Source organism: Gadus chalcogrammus, chromosome 23, assembly GCF_026213295.1.
Source record: "Gadus chalcogrammus isolate NIFS_2021 chromosome 23, NIFS_Gcha_1.0, whole genome shotgun sequence".
NCBI lineage: Eukaryota > Metazoa > Chordata > Actinopteri > Gadiformes > Gadidae > Gadus > Gadus chalcogrammus.
Window position 1 is genome coordinate 19,440,262 of NC_079434.1, and position 19,245 is coordinate 19,459,506.

At 49.9% G+C, this 19,245-nt stretch overlaps 1 pseudogene; it reads right to left on the reverse strand.

Moving 5' to 3' along the window:
• Positions 1 to 12,729: 12,729 nt before the first annotated feature.
• The window catches only part of LOC130377389 (gap junction gamma-1 protein-like), an 89,055-nt pseudogene continuing 82,539 nt past the window's right edge, over positions 12,730 to 19,245 (reverse strand).

Below are 19,245 nucleotides of genomic sequence, written 5' to 3' on the forward strand. Positions count from 1 at the left end.
AGGTCCCTCATGAGATTCACCCTGTCACCGGCCGTCTGATCCCCCAGTAGCTCAGGTCCCTCATGAGATTCACCCTGTCACCGGCCGTCTGATCCCCCAGTAGCTCAGGCCCCTCCTGAGATTCACCCTGTCACCGGCCGTCTGATCCCCCAGTAGCTCAGGTCCCTCATGAGATTCACCCTGTCACCGGCCGTCTGATCCCCCAGTAGCTCAGGTCCCTCATGAGATTCACCCTGTCACCGGCCGTCTGATCCCCCAGTAGCTCAGGCCCCTCATGAGATTCACCCTGAAACCGGCCGTCTGCAGTGAATGGAGACGATTGGCCTTTCTTCCGACGGCGTGTGACATATACGAGCGCTCTACAAACCCCGATAGCAGGCGGGGATACACAAAGGTCAGAGGCTGACAGCCGCAAGACGCATGGGGCCCCCAGGGGCCCTCCTAAGCACTGAACAACGGACTAATTTCACCCTCCGAGGGCTCCCCTTCGTTTCCCAGAGAACGCCGGTAGGGCTGGGGGTTGGGGGGGGGGGGGGGGGGGGGAGTTTAGTATTCAAGGACGCCGCTTCCGACCGATGGAAAAACAGTGAGAATGTAAGGTATGACTGCCGTTACCATTTAGAAGTGGCTAACGAAGGGAGCTGGCGGCGAATGGGGGTCACGTGTGGGAGGGGGGGGGGGGGGGGGGGGGTTCATGTTAGGGGTGGTCGTTGAAACAGGCGCCGCTAGCATCAAGAACTGATTGGCCGATTCGCCATGCGATAATGATGTCACTATGGTAGGTGATATCAGCGTCTTCGTACAAATAGAACGTAAATAGAAGAAGGATCGATAGCCAGAAAGACAATTAAGGGTATGAAAAAACAAGCCAGGGTAAGCTCGTTTTGAAATAGCATCTCCCTCCAGGCCTAACTCTGAGCCACTCCCTCTAGCCACGGGACTAGCTCGCTAGCTTCCACATAGCTCAGCCTCGTAGCAAGACTTGGGTCATGCTTGATGAGTACACAGGTAGAACGGTATGTAGTTAGACCATCCAATATCTTAATATGGGACGGATTAAATGAAACGACTGGTTTATTAAAGGCCTGCGACAGACACGGCCAGATTTATTTATCGATATTCTTTGTCAGAGCATTAATTGATTGATTGTGGTCGGGATGTAAAGAGACTTTTAACAAATATAAAGAAAAATGGTTCCAAAATATACATATATATTTTTTAAATTTATACTAATATAAATAAAACGTTTAACACTTTCAATTTTTGACCCTGCATATAAGTCAGACGGACAGAGAAAACCTATAACGTTAGATGGACAAATACAGACACATATAGATATATGTTCTATAGTTCGAAAGAGCGTTAAACTGAGAAAAAGCCTCATAGATATAGATCAACACATGGGCCCACTGAGATAAATAAAATCAACACCGATGCTTCGAAACAGATCGATAGGCCGCACAGGTCGCTGCCTTGGCGATCAATAAGAAAGCACATGGAAAATAGCACCAGAGCGTCGGTCGCCCGCTGACGAGCTGTGGACGCGGAGACTGGGGATTCAGTGCCTTGCTTTAGGGAACAAATGGAAACGGTTCCCCTTACACAATGCAAGGCAATCCAAGTGTGCGTCTTAAACCGGCGTGTGTGTTTGCCTGTTTGTGCAGGAGTGTTGAGTATGTTTATCTGCCTTTGTGTCTGTGATTGTGTTTTTACTAATGCCTGTATTTCAGCCTGTGCGTCTTTGCATGTGTGCCTGGGTGTCCTAATATCTGTATTTGAGAGAGAGAGAGAGCTTGTTTTTATGTGTGCATGCGTGTCCTAATATCAGTATTTGAGAGAGAGAGAGAGTCTGTGTTTATGTGTGCATGTGTGAGTGAGTTGGTGTGTAAGTGCCTATCTATTGAACTGCCTGACCCTCTGATGGGCGGCGGCAGGCATTTTGGAGTCACACGTGCAATGTCTGTGTCGCTGTGGCAACGCTGGAGGTGAGCTCCTTCAATAAATGCTAAACGTCCTGCATTAATAAAGCACTTTTATAGCGATGCAACCACATGAAGCTCTTCACCACTCTAACACACAGACGCAGAGAGAGAGCGAGAGCGAGAGAGAGACTACTGGGTGTTGGGGTACCTGCCTTGCCAGTTACACTTTGCCACAAGGTGGAACCATGAACCAACAACCTTCTGGCAGACATGTGATGGGAGTGCTCTATCTTCAGAGACACGTCTGTGGGCATAAGGGTAAGGGAGGATGGCGGTGGGGGGAAGGCAAATAGAGATTGAGAGGGGGGGAGGGGGGGCAGTATGACGAGTGTAATTAGGCATGCTTAATTACCGATTTATCCAAACGGTTTATCTAGTTAGACCAGAATGTGCATACATATACATACTTACACAGCCACACTCAAGATATAAAAACATGCACACAGACACACACAAACACATCCGCACTGCTGCACATGCACACGCACACACACACACTACAGTAAATCAGGGTCTGCTGAATCTTTGATTGTACTCCACTGTCAGAAACAGATGCAAAGGGCTCAAATAGGGCTGAGGATTTCATCAGCTTAAAACAGACACACATCACCCGATATATGCACACACTGACACACACAAACACATCCATAGACATACCCACACACACAGAAACGCATCCATAGACATACCCACACACACAGAAACGCATCCATAGACATACCCACACACACACTCACATACTTAGACTCCCACACACACCATTGCATATGCTAAAATGACTAGGGGGGATATCAGAGAGAGAATAGGCGAGGGAGAGAGTGAGACTAAAGGAGAACGAGAGAGAGTGGGAGGGAGTGACAAGGGGGGATTAGAGAGAGACAAGGGGGGTTGAGAAAAGGGATGGAGGGAGGAGAGGGAGACAAAGCGGAACAGTGAAGGGGTGAGAGAGAGAGAGAGAGAGAGAGAGAGAGAGAGAGAGAGAGAGAGAGAGAGAGACTTAAGGATGGAGAGAGCATAGAAAGGGGAGAAAGAAGATAAAGGCGACAGAGAAAAAGTGAGATAGCGGTTGGAAGGAAGAGCGACGGGTGGACGAGCAAGAGGAGAAAGCTAGCAAGTGAGAGAGAGCGAGAGAACGAGAGAGCGAGAGAACGAGCGAGCGAGGCGTGTAGAGAACGAAAGAGGGGGAGAGAGAGAGAGAGCACGCAGAGGGGTTGCTATAGTGAAAAATGGGACAGGGCACTCAAAGACAGATTGCTGCAAAGTGAAGCAGCGCGATGCAAGCAGAATTCTGTACCAGAAATGACATTTAGTCAAGTAAACGAAGAGCAGTCACTCGCCCGCCTTCATTGCTTTCTACAAACAGCCCCAATTTCATGCTAATGGCCCCCGGCCCGCGTTCTGGAGAATAGGAGGCCGGCTCCGGCCCGTCGGACGTGGAGCGGTGCTGTGCGGTGATAAGCACTTGATTGGCGTTTGCATAAAATTGTGAGAGCAGCAGCGAGCGGACCTCCTGCTAATGCACCTTTAAAAAAAAAAAAAGAATGCTAATAATGGCCCATAGCGCTGTGTGTTATGGGCCATGGGGCCATGGGGCCATGGGGCCATGGGGCCATGGGGAGACTCGCAGGAACAATGTGGCCTCACAAGGTAAGCAGAATATTAGCAGTATTAGAGTACTCGGACAAGGTTATGAGAATATACGAATGTTTGATATTTCGGATATTGTTCGTTAGGTAAGAATTCGAATCTCAGTTCAGTATTCAGATATTTGTTTTGACGTCTTTGCACTGGCCATTGAGGTAATAATCTTGTATTCTGCAGCAGTGGTCTCCAACTTTAAGGATTACAGGCAGTGAAAGATACACACTCAAACAATAACGGCCCTAACGAATATAATAAAACTAAACTTGGAATTATGCATTCGGGGCAACCCTAGTTAGCAGCACCACCCAAAGAATACACACACATCGTCAGCAAAACGTCGAAACTTCCCTCCGATAATAAAGCTCTTAGGCACATTTGCCAAAACACGGCCCCAAAAGTCGGCGAAACATAAACACCAAACACAACCAAAGACCACCGAAATCCTCCATCGTCATGGGTCGCCGGCACACGATGCGTCTTCAATATCATGGACCGGGTACCAGTCCTCTGTGTCTCTCTCGGCATCTGTTGATGTTCGTACTCCCTGCCGATACCTGTCCTCCAGTCACAACTGCTTTCCCCCACGCTGGTTGAGCCGGGCCCCACTGCGAGAGTGATTTCCCGGATAGCGTTTCAGGCACAGTTGCCAGGAGAAGAGAACACCTCCCCCCCCCCCCTTCCCTAGTCTTCTAATAGCTCCCACCAGCTGAAGGTGTTTACAAGCTGCACGGCTGAATCTATCCTGTTGTTCTGCCACCTCTCTCTCTCTCTCTCTCTCTCTCTCTCTCTCTCTCTCTCTCTCTCTCTCTCTCTCTCTCTCTCTCTCTCTCTCTCTCTCTCTCTCTCTCTCCCTCCCTCCCTCCCTCTCTCTCCCTCTCTCTCTCTCTCTCTCTCTCTCTCTCTCTCGCTCTCTCTCTCTCTCTCTCTCTCTCTCTCTCTCTCTTGTTCTGCATTCAGTGTTGCTGCATCTGTAATTTGTGTTAAAAGACATGGCAGACTAATTGTTTTCTCTTGTTTCCGACATCTGGAAAATGAAAGGAGCGAAAGCGACAATATTTTTACCAAGAATTTATGTCAGAAAACATGTTAAAAATAAAAACATGGATGAATTTTAGTTGTTACAGAGCATTTTGCCACAGTTGGCAATAATGAAAACAGTATTAAGCTGAGCTTGTGTTTCGGCGATCCACTCTGTTTCAGGGACTCTGTTGTGACAGTTACCTCCTCTAATGCACAGTTTGTTCTGTAACAAGAGGTCATATTGATTCATGCACTCTTTTCTTTGACATTTTATCGCCTTTTAGCTAGAGATAGCTGTCAGGCTATCTAACTCTAGTTAGCAGGCTTCAGTTAGCTGACAGTCTAGTTTGTTGACTTGCTAGTCATGAATTAAAGGACTATATTGTACTAGCAATATTGAATTACCTATTAAGTACTATTTAACAACACATTTTCTGACATTACTTGAAGGGATTATTTTCCAGGCTACATAATTTTGTAAAGGCACGTCAACAGGCCGAGTCAGAAAAAAAGGGAAATGTCGAAAACACTGAAATGGGCACAAAACACTCAATATCCAAACCTGTCAACAACTGGCCCCATAACAGTCAAAGTAGTGGTTCATTGTTCCCTGAGAGTAACTGACATGATAATGTGCTACTTTTCTCTCATCACGGCCATTAACGCGGGAATGTTTCTGAACAAGCACTTGTTTTGGGGAACAACGTGGCTACGTGTTCGCGGTAAAACCAGGCCGATGGCTGAATATGTCAGCGAACGCATTTCGTGGCGAGAGAGGTGTCACTTCGTGCCAACGGTGAGTGCCACTGAGGGTCAATTACCGGGCCGCCAAGCTGACGAGTGCCCGCCGTCGGCGTGCGAGGACGTTGAAACAGCAGTCCGCCGCTGATGCCAACGGACACTCTGACTCATTAGGCTGCAGCCGCCCCCACCACCTCCCTGCCTGGGAAAGAGACCGACTAGGAATGAGCTGGTTTCATGTTTAAGATCATATAGAAGCTACACAGCAGAGCGTCTCTGTTCTGATGGACATAGGACCAATGCAGTTTGAGGTTGTACACTTATGTAACATATATATATATATATATACACACACACACACTGGTATTTTTCTTACCCATATGATTGACAGGGGCGTAAGAAGATACTAAAAGACAAAAAAGGATTACACACACATATAAATACTGCATCTGCTCTACCTTGTTCTGGTATATATATTATACATATGTATAACTATAGGTAGAAAGTAGGTAAGTAAATGAAAGATGAATCTGGCTTTAATAAAAACACAAAACCAGCTTAAAAAATAATGTAGTATCTCGTCGGCCTCACAAACAAACAAACAAACACACACACACACACATGCCCATCTCCCTGGCAACGGGCCGATGGAGTTGTCAGTCTCCGACGTGTCAACCTCCATATGGTTTGAATGCAGATGTGCTCCTGACAAATGGCTTTGTCCCCCCCCCACCCTCCTCCTCCTCCTCTTCCGAGGTTGAGAGCCTCAACCAGAGGAGGGAAGAAGGAGGAAAAACCCCAGGTCCTCCTCCTGGGGACAGTGGTGATTTATAAAGCGGCCGCCGTCTTCGTCAAGACAGGCGCCCTGACAACCGCTCCATCATCATCTGTGCCTTGTCCCCCCCCCCCCCCCCCTCTTTTCTTCCTTTTCCAGCGGAACCAGAGGGTATCGATGCGGTAAGGTAAGATTGACATCTCTGTGCTTGTGTCTGACTTTCATGTCTCAGGACTGAGAGCTTCGGTTGGAATTATTTTCCAGAATGTAAAAGAAGAATGGTTGGAAAAAGAAAGAGTGAGAAGAACAGACAGGCAGGTCTTGGTCTGGTCGATGTGTGCGCCCCTTGGAAAGAACACCTTCTCCTCGCCCTTTGAGGAGCCTCGTGGGACAGAAGCATTGTTTTGGATTTGGTCTTCTTCAGGTTTGTGATTATCAAGTGATGGGTGACCGTGAAACCCGACTGTTTATGTCGATCACGTTGATCGGAGTGCATCAGAACTTGCTCAAAGTTATTCTGGTATTGTTCATACCCAGATGATTGACAGGGGCGTGAGAAGACGTTACTAAAGGCAAAAAAATTATAGTTTTCACCCTGGAATGCCGAAAAGCAAGATGGAATTGCACCCCTGCAATACCATCTATTTTGGTGAATGAACTCCCTATCAAGTCTGCCACGTGAAACTAAACTCAAAACGTACCATTGCCACTGTTTAATCAAAAGGGGACAAATGCACCCTGCAGTGACTTGTAGGAAACTAAAACTTGCCGATGCTGGGCCAAGGCCTGGTGGGAAACAGCCAGGTGGATGGGGAGGATTGTCCTCCCTTTGCCTTTGATTTGACTGTCAGCAGGGGTTTCGAACGCCTACGGTAGTTTTCTGTGTTCATTACCCCTCGTCCATGCGCAGGTTTGCCAAGGAGAAGTGAGTATTGATGATTAATGATAATTTATTTTTTGGGGATCAAATGCCTGTTTCAAGATATGATGGAATGATTTCGCGGGAGGTAGACAGAGCGGCTCCCGAGCTCCGGGTACCCCCTTAGTTATCATTCCGGAGCCCCCCATCCCTGTCCCCTGCTGTGGGTGGTGAGGTCGGGGTCTAACCTGCAGAGCTCTTGATGAAACAATCCCTTTTGAAGGCTCCTGGATCTTGCATCCCAAACCCAGCAGGGAGAGGGAGAACAAAGTCGCCTAGCGGAAGTTTCGGTCTGACGCTGAGCACTGCTTAGGTTAAATGAGAGAATGGCCACGGGAATGAGTGGCCACGTAGGAAACCCTTAGAATGAGTGGCCGCCTGTGAATCGTCAAAGCCCATCTGGAGTATCGTAATGGTCTCATATAGAACCAACGACGGGAGGGCATGGCTATAGGATATAATTGGTTCAGAAAAGGGCAAAACCACAGGTGAAGAGAACAAGGTGTGCACTGGAGTCCGACCAATATCAGTTGGCCAATTTTATCTGCAGATATTGGCCTATCACAGATAGATGGTGTCGGCTTATGTGTTTGCCGTGTTTGCCGTTTACCTCTTTATGAATCTTTGAGATATATATAATAAAGGCAGATATATCTATATTTTGATAATCGGCCGATATATCGGTATCGGTTGTCGTTTGCTCCCCAATATCGGTATCGGCCTTGACCCGTAAAATCCATTATTGGTCGGGCTCGAACATGAGCATCTTTTTTCTGACACAGAGAACAATGCAGTGCATCCATGCCATGCCACCATTTTTGTGAATTCCACTGGGCAGGGGTAATTGACGATGTTAGCTGGTAAACAACACAACACACAATGCAGGGCCTTTTTTACTCCAAACAATCAGTCCTTTATCATACATTCCACAGTGGCATACGTTAGCGGGGGTCTGCGGGATTGAAATGAACAAAAGGGGAACTAATGATAATCATTAATGGGTTTGAGGGGAGAGAGTGCGGGTGCTTGTGGGGGGTATCTTTCGCCCGGCTCTTTAGGGCGGCTTGACAAGCAATGGTTCTGTCTCGGCAGGCCGTGCTTAATTGGTCATCAGGGGCTGCTGGGCGCTGGAATAATAAACGTAATGGTGTTTGTTCGCTGTGATGACACGTTCAGTATGGGGTGAACACTTAAGTTTGAAAACTGGCACTTAACTGCTCGCCAGTCAACCAATAACGCTCAAACTCCTCTCTTTCTTTGTCTTCTTTTTCTGGTATTCTCACTCGTTTGTACAAAAGGATTCATTAGGCGCCCTGATATTTCTGCTCTGACGCGGTTCGGTTCCTCGACCAAATTATCGACAGCGGTGGAGAACTTTGTGAGACGGGGCGCCGATGGGGTAAGTGTATTCGTATTTCATACAAACCCACTGAATGTCCTGGGTTTCGTGAGAACGGTGACCTTTTTAATATGCCTGTCCATTCCGAGGCTGTTTAGCAGTCGGGAGAGCCTTTCAAAGACACAATCGACAGGAGGCCTCGCCGCACACCTGAATGCGGGCAAGGTATTTTCATAGAGATCCGTCTTTTAATGAGAACTATTCAGTGACCTGAAATATTCTTCCGTCCATTTGCATGGCGAACGTAGACTCATTGAATTATAAAGGCAGCCATTTTAATGCAGTGGTGTTAGTCGTGGAAGTCCATTGACTATACTCTCCACATCGCATCCACCTCACTATCTATGGTATATATCTATTGGTCCGGGCCGTCAATCCATCTTTTCTGTCCAACTCTCCATCCGTCCATTGTGTATAGATATTGTATCTACCTGTCCTTATTGAAAATGTCACTCTATTTAACTGCCCATACAATGAACTAATCTATCAATGGTCCTGTCTATCCATGCATCAGCTGTGTTCTCAGCACATAGAGGAAGGCCTCAGAGGGATCTCCCGGCCTCGTGTCCCAGACCGAACATCCTCATCATGGGGCCCGGGCTGGTGGGAGGGAGAGGCTGGGCCAGGTGGACCCGGACACCAAACCCTGCTGGTTCTAACCGTTAAATAACATGAGGCCTTAAGTTAAGCGTTATTGTATAGGATTAGCATGGGGGTTATGGTTAGGGTTGTGGGCCAGAGTGAGGGTTAACTCCCACCCTGTTTAAGAAATGGATTAATGACGAAATTAACACCATTAGTACATTCTGAATGCACCATTAGACCAACTGTTTATTAACTGTTAGTTAATGCTTATTACTGCAAGCGTCTCCGGATGGACTAACGAAGGCAGCTCCAGGCACACCTCATCACCATCGTCATCATTTCCCTAAGAACTATCAACGATATTTCCTTAGGCCTTGCTTTCCAAAACGATGTTGCTTGTCCCTTCCTCACCATGGCGACCGCTCATAGCGGCGATGTTTTCCTACACGTTACGACATTGGTACTTTACAGGAGGAAGAGGAGGAGGAGGAAGAGGACACAAGAGTCCTCAGCATCAAACACCTCCATGTGCTTCCACCTCCGCGCTCGCACTCGTTTGCAGGCTTTTGGTGGGTAGGGGGGCCGGGGGGGGTTCACTGTTCAGTTAGTATGAATATATGTAATCATTATTTTATTCTCTTACACCACGGTCGTCGTGACCTGATATGAACGAATTTAAAGCCAAGAAGGAACCAAATCTTGGTCTACAAAAAAAATAAAAGTCGAATATGTTCACCCATGGTCTGACGGAAATGTTCCGACAGCTCAAGCTGAAAAGAACATCACGTTTGAAACAATCGAATCAGACGAAAGCAGGTTTAACCCGTGCATCGCCTATTTCCATCACCACGAATTCAACATCCCCCGCACACGGTAACACAATTCCCCCGGATTGAATCCCCCCCTATATCCATCTCTGTTTATATATTAGTGTTTACGACAGGAGCCTCTCCGGATCCCCACTAATCTGGCCGAGATGGATAAGGGCTGGGGCCGGTCGCAGCGAGTGATCAGTGATCAGTCAGCTTCGATATGCAACTGCACTCCTCCATCAGCTTACCTCGCCGCCGGAAGGACGGCGCTCTGCGCATGCCAACGCGCCCCGCGTGTGGCTTCCACCTCCACACGGGTTCAAGTCCCAGCCCTCCACCTGAACAGCTCCCCCACCACGTCTTCCTGTGGTGATAATGTACCGAATGGATGCAAATGCATGTTTGAGGTATTTTTTTTGGAGGGAAGATTGGGCCGGGGGGGGGCGACGCGGGGGGATGCATGTGAGAACGTGGCGGTCGGCTTTGGCTTTGTCTGCGGCGGAGACCGGGGAGGAAGTGGAGATGCGTGTGAAATGCGTGTGCGTGATAACATGCCGTTCCAGTGGGTACACACGTGTGGTGAGATAGGGGGCGGGCGGCGATCGTGCAGCATGGGTTCTGTTTCGCTGTTCGAACAAACACGCCGCCGAACAGAAAATAACGAGTAGGACCCCGGGTGCACGTGACGTGTTTACATATCAGCGCCCACTTCAGAGCCAGCTCCAAGTCGGTTCCAATTTCAGTCAGTGTCATGTTCGCCCTGTTCAGAGCACGCACGAGAGAGAGAGAGAGATACAGGGAAGGGGGCGAGAGAGAGAGAGAGAGAAATAGAAATAGAAAGTGAGTGAGCGAGTGAGTGAGCGAGCGAGTGAGTGAGTGCGTGCGTGCGTGAGTGAGTGAGTGAGTGAGTAAGAGAGAGAGAGTGAGAAATAGAAAGAAAATGAGTGAGTGAGAAAGAGAGAGAGAGAGAGAGAGAGCGAGAGAGAGAGAGAGAGCGAGAGAGAGAGAGAGAGAGAGAGAGAGAGAGAGAGAAATATAAATTGAATGAGTAAGTGTGAAAGTGAGTGAGTGAGTGATTGAGAGAGAGCAAATGAGTGAGTGAGAAAGCAAGCGAGAGAGAGAGATATTCTGCTTCTTGGAAGCAAAGTACTGTTTGGATGATGGGCAGCGCTCCTCCTCTTTAAGGTGCAGGTGAATACAGCCCATCACAGCCCACCACAAAGACTTTGACGTTTTTTTTGTCATCTTTCTTTCCTTCCTTCATAAGATTAGCCCGCTGGTTCGTCTTCATGGCTCCGCTCATACGCAGACGGGTTGCATTATTGTAATTCTCGGCGTTGCCAGCGCGTGTGCATCTCATGCATACTCATAAATGTTCCGCCGTTCCTTCCTCCATTCTTCTGTGTCAGCTGTCAAAGTTCAAAGGCTTTGAAATGTTTCCCGGAGTCTCTTTGAAGAAATGCAAATGGTACACTGCTCTTGTTCGTTTGAATGCAATCAGACAGAAAACGGCCATGTTTGCACAACAAAGGTAGCGACGTTTTGAGGGGAAATACACAATAATGCACATCAATGAGAGTGGCATGAGCAAGCACAGCATTCTGTAAGCATGTCATGGTTCAGTGCCACAGTTGGTTCCAGTGGCGGCATGCGCTAGAGATATAAAATACAATTTGAACTTGAATTTTTTTGGCCCACTCTGGATAAATGTCGTTCATATCGCACATGAGGACTTCGACGGCTGTGGAGAAATGAAATCCTCCGTAGCCACGGAGAGCTGTCATCACAGAGAGGGCATCTGACCTCGCAAACTTACGGCATCGATAAGAGGGGGCGGTGTCAGCAGACTATTATTTAGACATATTATTAGCACATTTCAATCCTATGTAGCCGGTATGGGTGTAAATGCTCATGGTGGTTTCTAACTCAGTTGAGTGCCGATCGACTCCCCAGCCCACCAGCGGATGACTCAAAAGACAAAGCAGTGTTGGAACCTGATATTTAATCTCATACTCCCCTTCAACAGTACCCTGGTCAGCGATGACTGTAATCCACTCTCTCTACACACTAGTGAGTTTATCCATCGTCTCTCTGACACACACACACACACAAACAGACACAAACAGGGGGAATGTCTAATCTGCTGACTGCCGTTTGGAAGAACTTGTGAGACGTGTGTTTAGAGAGCGAGAGAGGGGGGGGGGGGGGGGGGGGGGGGGGGGGGGGAGAGAGAGAGTCTATGAGGAAGAAAAGATAGATTGTTCTCCACATTACACGCTTCTGACACAGAGTCCTACTTGTTGATGTGAGTAAAATAAAAGTAAAATAAAAGTAGGTCTTTCATCAGTCACTACTAGCAAATACATATAGGCCAAACTACAAAGCACTAGAGAAACAACAACAAAAAAGGAAAGCTTTGCATGGATGTCTCTTTTGTTAAGGTCTCAAAAAGAAAAGGAGAAACTAAGAACTTCCAGTACCGGTTGAAGCTGGTATCACGTCAACAAGACTTCCAGTTTTAATATTTCACAAACTCCACCTCACCTGGGGGCCCCATTATCGACGCCTTTCAGTCAAACTGGTTTCATTTTTAGAAGGAAAAAAAGGAAAGATTTGAGGTGTAAACGCCAGTGTGGGCATAAGGCAAGCCTGAGACGTTGATGGTGCGCCCCGAGTCCTCCCTTGGGCGTCGGAGGGTCCAGGTGCCGTGTCTGTGCGTTGGGGAGCGTCGCTGGGTGGGGTGGGGTCTTCTCCGACTACCCGGGGACGCCCGTGGATACGGGGGGGGGGGGATTTGGTGGGTCGTGGGACAGCACGAGAGTTTCCATGTCGCCTTGCGAGTGTGTCCCAATTTCTAAGCACAACTTCTCCAGACAGTTTTACCTTGTGTTTCCATCGTATTCCCCGGTGCGTATCCTGGAACAACAGGCTCAGCAGGAGATGGGAGATCTAAGCCCGCAGACCTGGAAAAGAGAGAGTGGGAGAACCATGATATAAGCATTAGAAAAGGCAAATCGTGGAGCAATCCATTCTAGGCAGTAATATTTATTTGCAGAAATTATTATTTATTTCAGTGTGTACATGGCCGTGTTGCGCCGTAAAGAAAGAACAGAACAAAGCATGGATGAGGTAGCCATGAGGGCAGTCGAGTGATACACGAGGAATTGGAAAAAAATTAAACGGGTTATTTCGATTTGGGCGTTTACAGTTCTTATTCCTAGTGCACGGCACGTGAGCTGAACAGTGAAAAGGGTCCTGACGAGATTTAAAGATGTATGAGTGGCCTGCACAATCATACAAGTATGAGAGCAGCACAATGACATGTGCTTCAGAGCACCGGCTGCTGTGAGAAGAAAGTAGCAAGTTCTCTTTTTATCCTTTTTCAATGCCGATCTACTATGTGTGAGTGCTTTTACAGTAACTTGACTCAGGAGGTCATGAGTAGGGTTGGGTATCGTTTGGGTTTTATTGGGTTATTATACTTTTCAAACGGTTCCGGTGCTAAAACGCTTCTCGAACCGGTACTTAAAAAAACGAATCCGCACACACATTAAGCAGAAAGTAAGCGGACACTGAATTGAATGGCAACGGTGTTTGCTAGCCTACTTGATATGCAAGATTTACGGTTGGCATTCAATTACTCGATTTACCCGGAAAGGCTGCTGCGAGTGCTGTGACTGATAAATATCTTTTTATAAAAAAAAACATTACAAATAATATTAATTACTCGCTGCAAGCAGGCAGGCACGCAGCTATGACCGGAGAGTTAGAAAGGGCGTATCACGCTTCTGCCTTCTCACACCGCGAGACAGGTTCGTGGCTTTGAGTGTCGCGATTTCGGTTTCGATACGCGTATCGTTACAGCCCTACTAGTCATGAGTCAAGGCGTCATTAGTCTTCTTAACTCATGACCTAAGAAACAACCAACGAGACCAATAACCAACAAGAAAAAGCAGCATCCTATAAATACAAAATAAATCCTACGGTTGGCTCCGCTTTCTCGTAGGCGCTGCCCTCCTTCTTCTGGGCGGAGTCGAGGCGGTTCTGCTCCGCCGCCGTGCCGTCGGCCTCGGGGCAGCTGCTCCGCGGCGGTGGGCCCGGTCCGGGCACTGCTGGGCCGGCTTCAGATCCCGCCGCAGTCGCTCCAGCTCCCGGGAAAACGCCTCGTCGCCCAACGACTCGCGGCCCGAGTCCGCCAGGCTGTCCCGGAACACGATCTCGCCCAGGGGGTCCTTCCTCAGCATTGAGTGGTAGCCGGGGGGCGGGCCGAGGGCCGGCGGCCGCAAAGGCAGTCCCGCACGCCGCTGACGCCCAGGTGCAGGATCTCCAGCGCCGTGAAGAGCAGGCACAGGGCGCTGACGCCGTACATGACCCGCAGGAAGATGGTCTTCTCGGTGGGCCGCGACACGAAGCAGACCACCGTGCGCGGGCAGGGCGGGCGCGTGCACACGTACGACGGCGCCACCTCCAGGCCGTACAGGAGGTATTGGCCGTACAGGAAGGCCCCCTCGAAGGTGGCGCGCGCCGTCAGCTGGAAGACGTACGCCTTCATGAGCCCGTCGCGCTTGATGCGCCGGCGCCCGTCGTGCTTGCGGCGCAGCTTCTCCGGCGCCTTGTCCCCGGCGTCCTTCTCCGGCTCGTTCTCCTCCGGGATCACGTGGTCCTCCTCGCAGTTGGCCTCCGCCTCCTGGTGGTCGCGGCCGGCGCCACGGCTCACCGACGGCAGGCGTTGCCGCGGACACGGCCGGTACTCCGAGTCGTCCATGCGGGCGATCTTGTGCATGGCGAAGCCCAGGTAGAGGACGGTGGGCGTGGTGATCACGATCACCTGGAACACCCAGAAGCGAATGTGCGAGAGGGGCGCGAAGGCGTCGTAGCAGACGTTCTCGCAGCCGGGCTGCAGCGTGTTGCAGACGAAGCTGCTCTGCTCGTCTTCGTAGATGGACTCGCCGCCCAACGCCGTCAGCAGGATGCGGAACACGATGAGCAGAGTGAGCCAGGTCTTGCCCACGAACGTCGAGTGGTTGGAGATCTCGTCGAGCAGACTCGTCAGGAAGTACCAGCTCATGGTGCCGCCGGGCCGCGGGGGAGGGGCCTCTCAGGAGCTGCGGCCAATCGGGAGGGCGAGAGAGAGTGACAAATTGACAAAATTATTCAAGAATAAATTATGGAGAGAGGGGCCGCACCTTCAACGACTGTCAATGATGCGTTCGAGACGTGTTGCCGGAAACCCATTAAATAAGGCGAGGTGATAATGCTATGAGCTAGGTGATGGTGCAAGAATCTAGGCTATCATGCTACAAGCTATGTGATGGCACAAGAAGCTAGGCAATCATGCTCCAAGCGAGGTGATGACGCTACAAGTTACATGATACCGCTACCGGCAATGAAGCTACAAGATAGGCGATCAAACAAGTAGCCGGTACTAATCAACCAAACATTCAAAGCGTGTCCCAATTGTGAGTCATGCCCAAGCCTAGCCTTGTTGGTTTAACTTCATTTGGATATTTTTGGAGACTAGAGTAGGACATGTTATATGTGACAATATGTGAGTGATGGAGGATTCTTTGTCCGCCTCCTGTCAAATAAGAATAAAATGTAATATTTATTTTTGTATGCTTGGCAATGGGAAGGCTGGCATCCAAACAAACACTTCAGTCAACAGTAAAGGACCGACTGCAGAAATGTGTTTCCTGTTGATATTTGCCAACAATTTGTCAATTATGTTTTCTTCCGAAAGCTCAAATGCTAATGGATATCCTTCAGATTAGTCTTGTTTTCAAAGTCAACTGTAGTGTTTGTCATTGGACCAGTCAGGAGTTGTTTGGTGTTTGACAAAAGCAAACCACAGTGAATCCAAATAAAATGAGACACTTGTAGGAGCGCAAGCTCTTGTTATTGTATCAACTTCACATGCGTTTTCAATTAGACAACGTGTTACAGCATGAACTAAAGTCACAATTTTTTACCATAACCAAAAAACGTCACCGTCGGTGCTCAACCCAACCCTAACCCTAACCCATCGTCAAAACAGTTTGGCATTGCTTTGATTTCAAGAGGTGGGGCCCATTGTGTCAGACTACGGTTTGAATTAGCGCCCGCCGCAGGTCGCCCGGAGTGGTGTGTCACGCGTCGGGAGTGTTGGTACACGTTTTTCCCGTGGTCGTTATTCTCCAGTTAGCGAGGACTCTACTTGGGCTGCAACGGGCACTGCATAATCTCATGACAAACAGACCGCGGCTATCACATGGACCGCTAACGTGTAGCATAGCTCAGGAACACAGCAGGGAGCCCTGGGCCACGTTCATTAAAACATGCCGGCTCAGAGTGTGTTAGCCATGTGCGCTAACGAACTGAGACGTGAGGACTGAGTCACCATCCATATATATATATAATAGAGAGAGAGAGAGAGAGAGAGAGAGAGAGAGAGAGAGAGAGAGAGAGAGAGAGAGAGAGAGAGAGAGAGAGAGAGAGAGAGAGAGAGAGAGAGAGAGAGAGAGAGAGAAGTATAGGGATATTGGAAGACAGAGAGGTAGGGAAGAGGGGAAAGTCTCAATATCATCACTTGGGTAAGAAGAACATGATAAAAGATGAGACGGAGAGTTGGGGGGGAGATATAGTGGCTGATAGTAGTGAAACAGATAGTAGGAAATGAAAGAGAGAGGGAGTGGAGTAGGGAAAGAGCCCCACAACAGCACTTAAGAAAGAAAAAAGAAGCAAAACGAGAGATGGAGAGAGCAAGAGATATGAGAGTGAGAGGGAGAAGTAGAGTGAAAGAGAGAGAGAAGCATAGAGAGGATCGAGTCAAGGGAGGATGCTCGATACACCTGAGGGATACAGCGGGACAGGGTTTTGAGAGGAGAGAGACAGAGAGTCAGCTAGTGAGGGGCAGAGGGAAATAGTAATTTACCAACATCGAAAACAATGTATGCTCAGGCACGCACCCTCACACACACATCACACAAACACACATAGACATTCAACCCCCACCACCCAACACAAACAGACTCACCTCCCCATACCTACACACAAATTCACCCAAATATATAGACATTGAACTTAATGACGAAAAAACACAGCACTCGAAAGTACCACACACACACACACACACACACACACACACGTACGCGTGTAGCCTGGCATGTCTGTCCTGGTCTCTGAGTGGAGGGTTGAGGGGCGGTTGGGTGGTGTGGCTGGGTGTCTAAATGCTCTCCAGCTCCCCAGCAGATGGAGGGATACAGCTGGTGCTCCCCTGTTGCCACGGCTCCGGGTGCCAGGGGCCCTGGATGCCGGGGCCCTAATGTATGCCTCCACACAAACACAATCCCCGCCGCCCATCGCCGTGACAGCGAGGACGAGATGGGATTTCAGCTCACCCCCCCCCCCCCCCCCACCCCCTCCTCCAACCCTGCATGCCCCCCAGAGAGGAGAGAGAGGATACATGAGGGGAGAGTGAGCAAGGGAGGAGAGAAAAGCAAGAGGGGGAGAGGAGATAGGAGGGGAGAGGAGGGGGAAGTGAGGGGAGAAAGAGGAGGAGAGGGGAGAGGAGGGGAGAGAGGAGAGAGGCAGCTCGGAGGAGAGGGAAGGAGGAGAGGGAAGAGGAGGGTAGGAGGAGAGGGAAGAGGAGGGTAGGAGGAGAGGGAAGAGGAGGGTAGGAGGAGAGGGAAGAGGAGGGTAGGAGGAGAGGGAAGAGGAGGGTAGGAGGAGAGGGAAGAGGAGGGTAGGAGGAGAGGGAAGAGGAGGGTAGGAGGAGAGGGAAGAGGAGGGTAGGAGGAGAGGGAAGAGGAGGGTAGGAGGAGAGGGAAGAGGAGGGTAGGAGGAGAGGGAAGAGGAGGGTAGGAGGAGAGGGAAGAGGAGGGTAGGAGGAGAGGGAAGAGGAGGGAAGGAGGAGAGGGAAGAGGAGGGTAGGAGGAGAGGGAAGAGGAGGGTAGGAGGAGAGGGAAGAGGAGGGTAGGAGGAGAGGGAAGAGGAGGGTAGGAGGAGAGGGAAGAGGAGGGTAGGAGGAGAGGGAAGAGGAGGGTCTCGGGTAAAAGGGGAAATTCATTTCCCCTTTCTTATTTATTTAGTTGTGTCTGAAGTGTGTTCGCTGAAGGACCAGGCCCAGAGGTATTTCATCAGCCACCCCCTCCACACACACACACACACACACACACACACACACACACACACACACACACACACACACACACACACACACACACACACACACACACACACACACACACACACACACACACACACACACACGGTTTGTGAGTTGGTAAGGTGCCTGCAGCGGAGGAGGTCAAAAGCGAGACCTTGATGTTCCCAGTAAAGCAGGTGATCTAGGTGAGCTCTGAGACCCCCCCCCCCCCCGCCCTCCACCCCCTCCTGCAGGCTTAATGAGGCCAGCGGGGGGTGCCAGCCCCTGGCTGACTGAAGGCCTCTGCTAAGTGGGCAGCCGAGAGGCATCCCTCTGACGTGGGCCTCCGTCAGGGGGCCAGCTGGTACATCCACCCTCTGACTGCCCCGCCCCCACCCACCACACTTATATCACCACCACTACATACCACCACCTCCACCCACCACACTTAAATCACCACCACCTCCACACACCACACTTATATCACCACCACCACCACCCACTAGACTTTTATCACCACTACCACTACCTCCCAACACACTTATATCACCACCACCACTACCTCTACCGCACTTATATCAACACCACCACCACCACCACCACCTCTACCACACTTATATCACAACCACCACCACCACCACCGCCACCTCTACCACACTTATACCAACACCAGTACCTCCCACCACACTTAAATCATCACCACTACAGCCTACCAGTTTAAATCACCACTACTACCTCTACCACACTTACGTCCCCACCACTAACTCCCTCCAGTGTATATCACCAGCACTACCAGCTAACATGGATACCAGTGCCTCCCACCATGTTTTGAGCCAAACCAGGAGGGTCTGGGGGAAGGTGATGCAGAAGGGAGGGGGTTGGAGGTGGGACAGTTTGGTGGCCGCAGGTGATTTGGTTTCCAGGTGATTAAACCTTGCTCATTTCGATCAAGCCAGGGGTGTGAGGCGAGGGGGCTACAGCAGCTGTGTCTCATCCCCCTCCCCGACAGAGGGCCGGCGTCCAATTGGTGCTAATCGGCTAATCGATGTGGTGAACGGCGAGCGGAGGTTGACGGTGATACGCGGCGACAGTATTAAAATGGTGGAGGGGAAACAACAGCTTGAACGGAGGGCTGACACCAGGCATTAGCGCTAACCGCCAAAAACACCAACGGGGGGGGGGGGGGGGGGGGGGGGGCAGGGAGGGGTGCGGATAGCGCCCGAGGTGCGTCCAAGGACTTTGACAC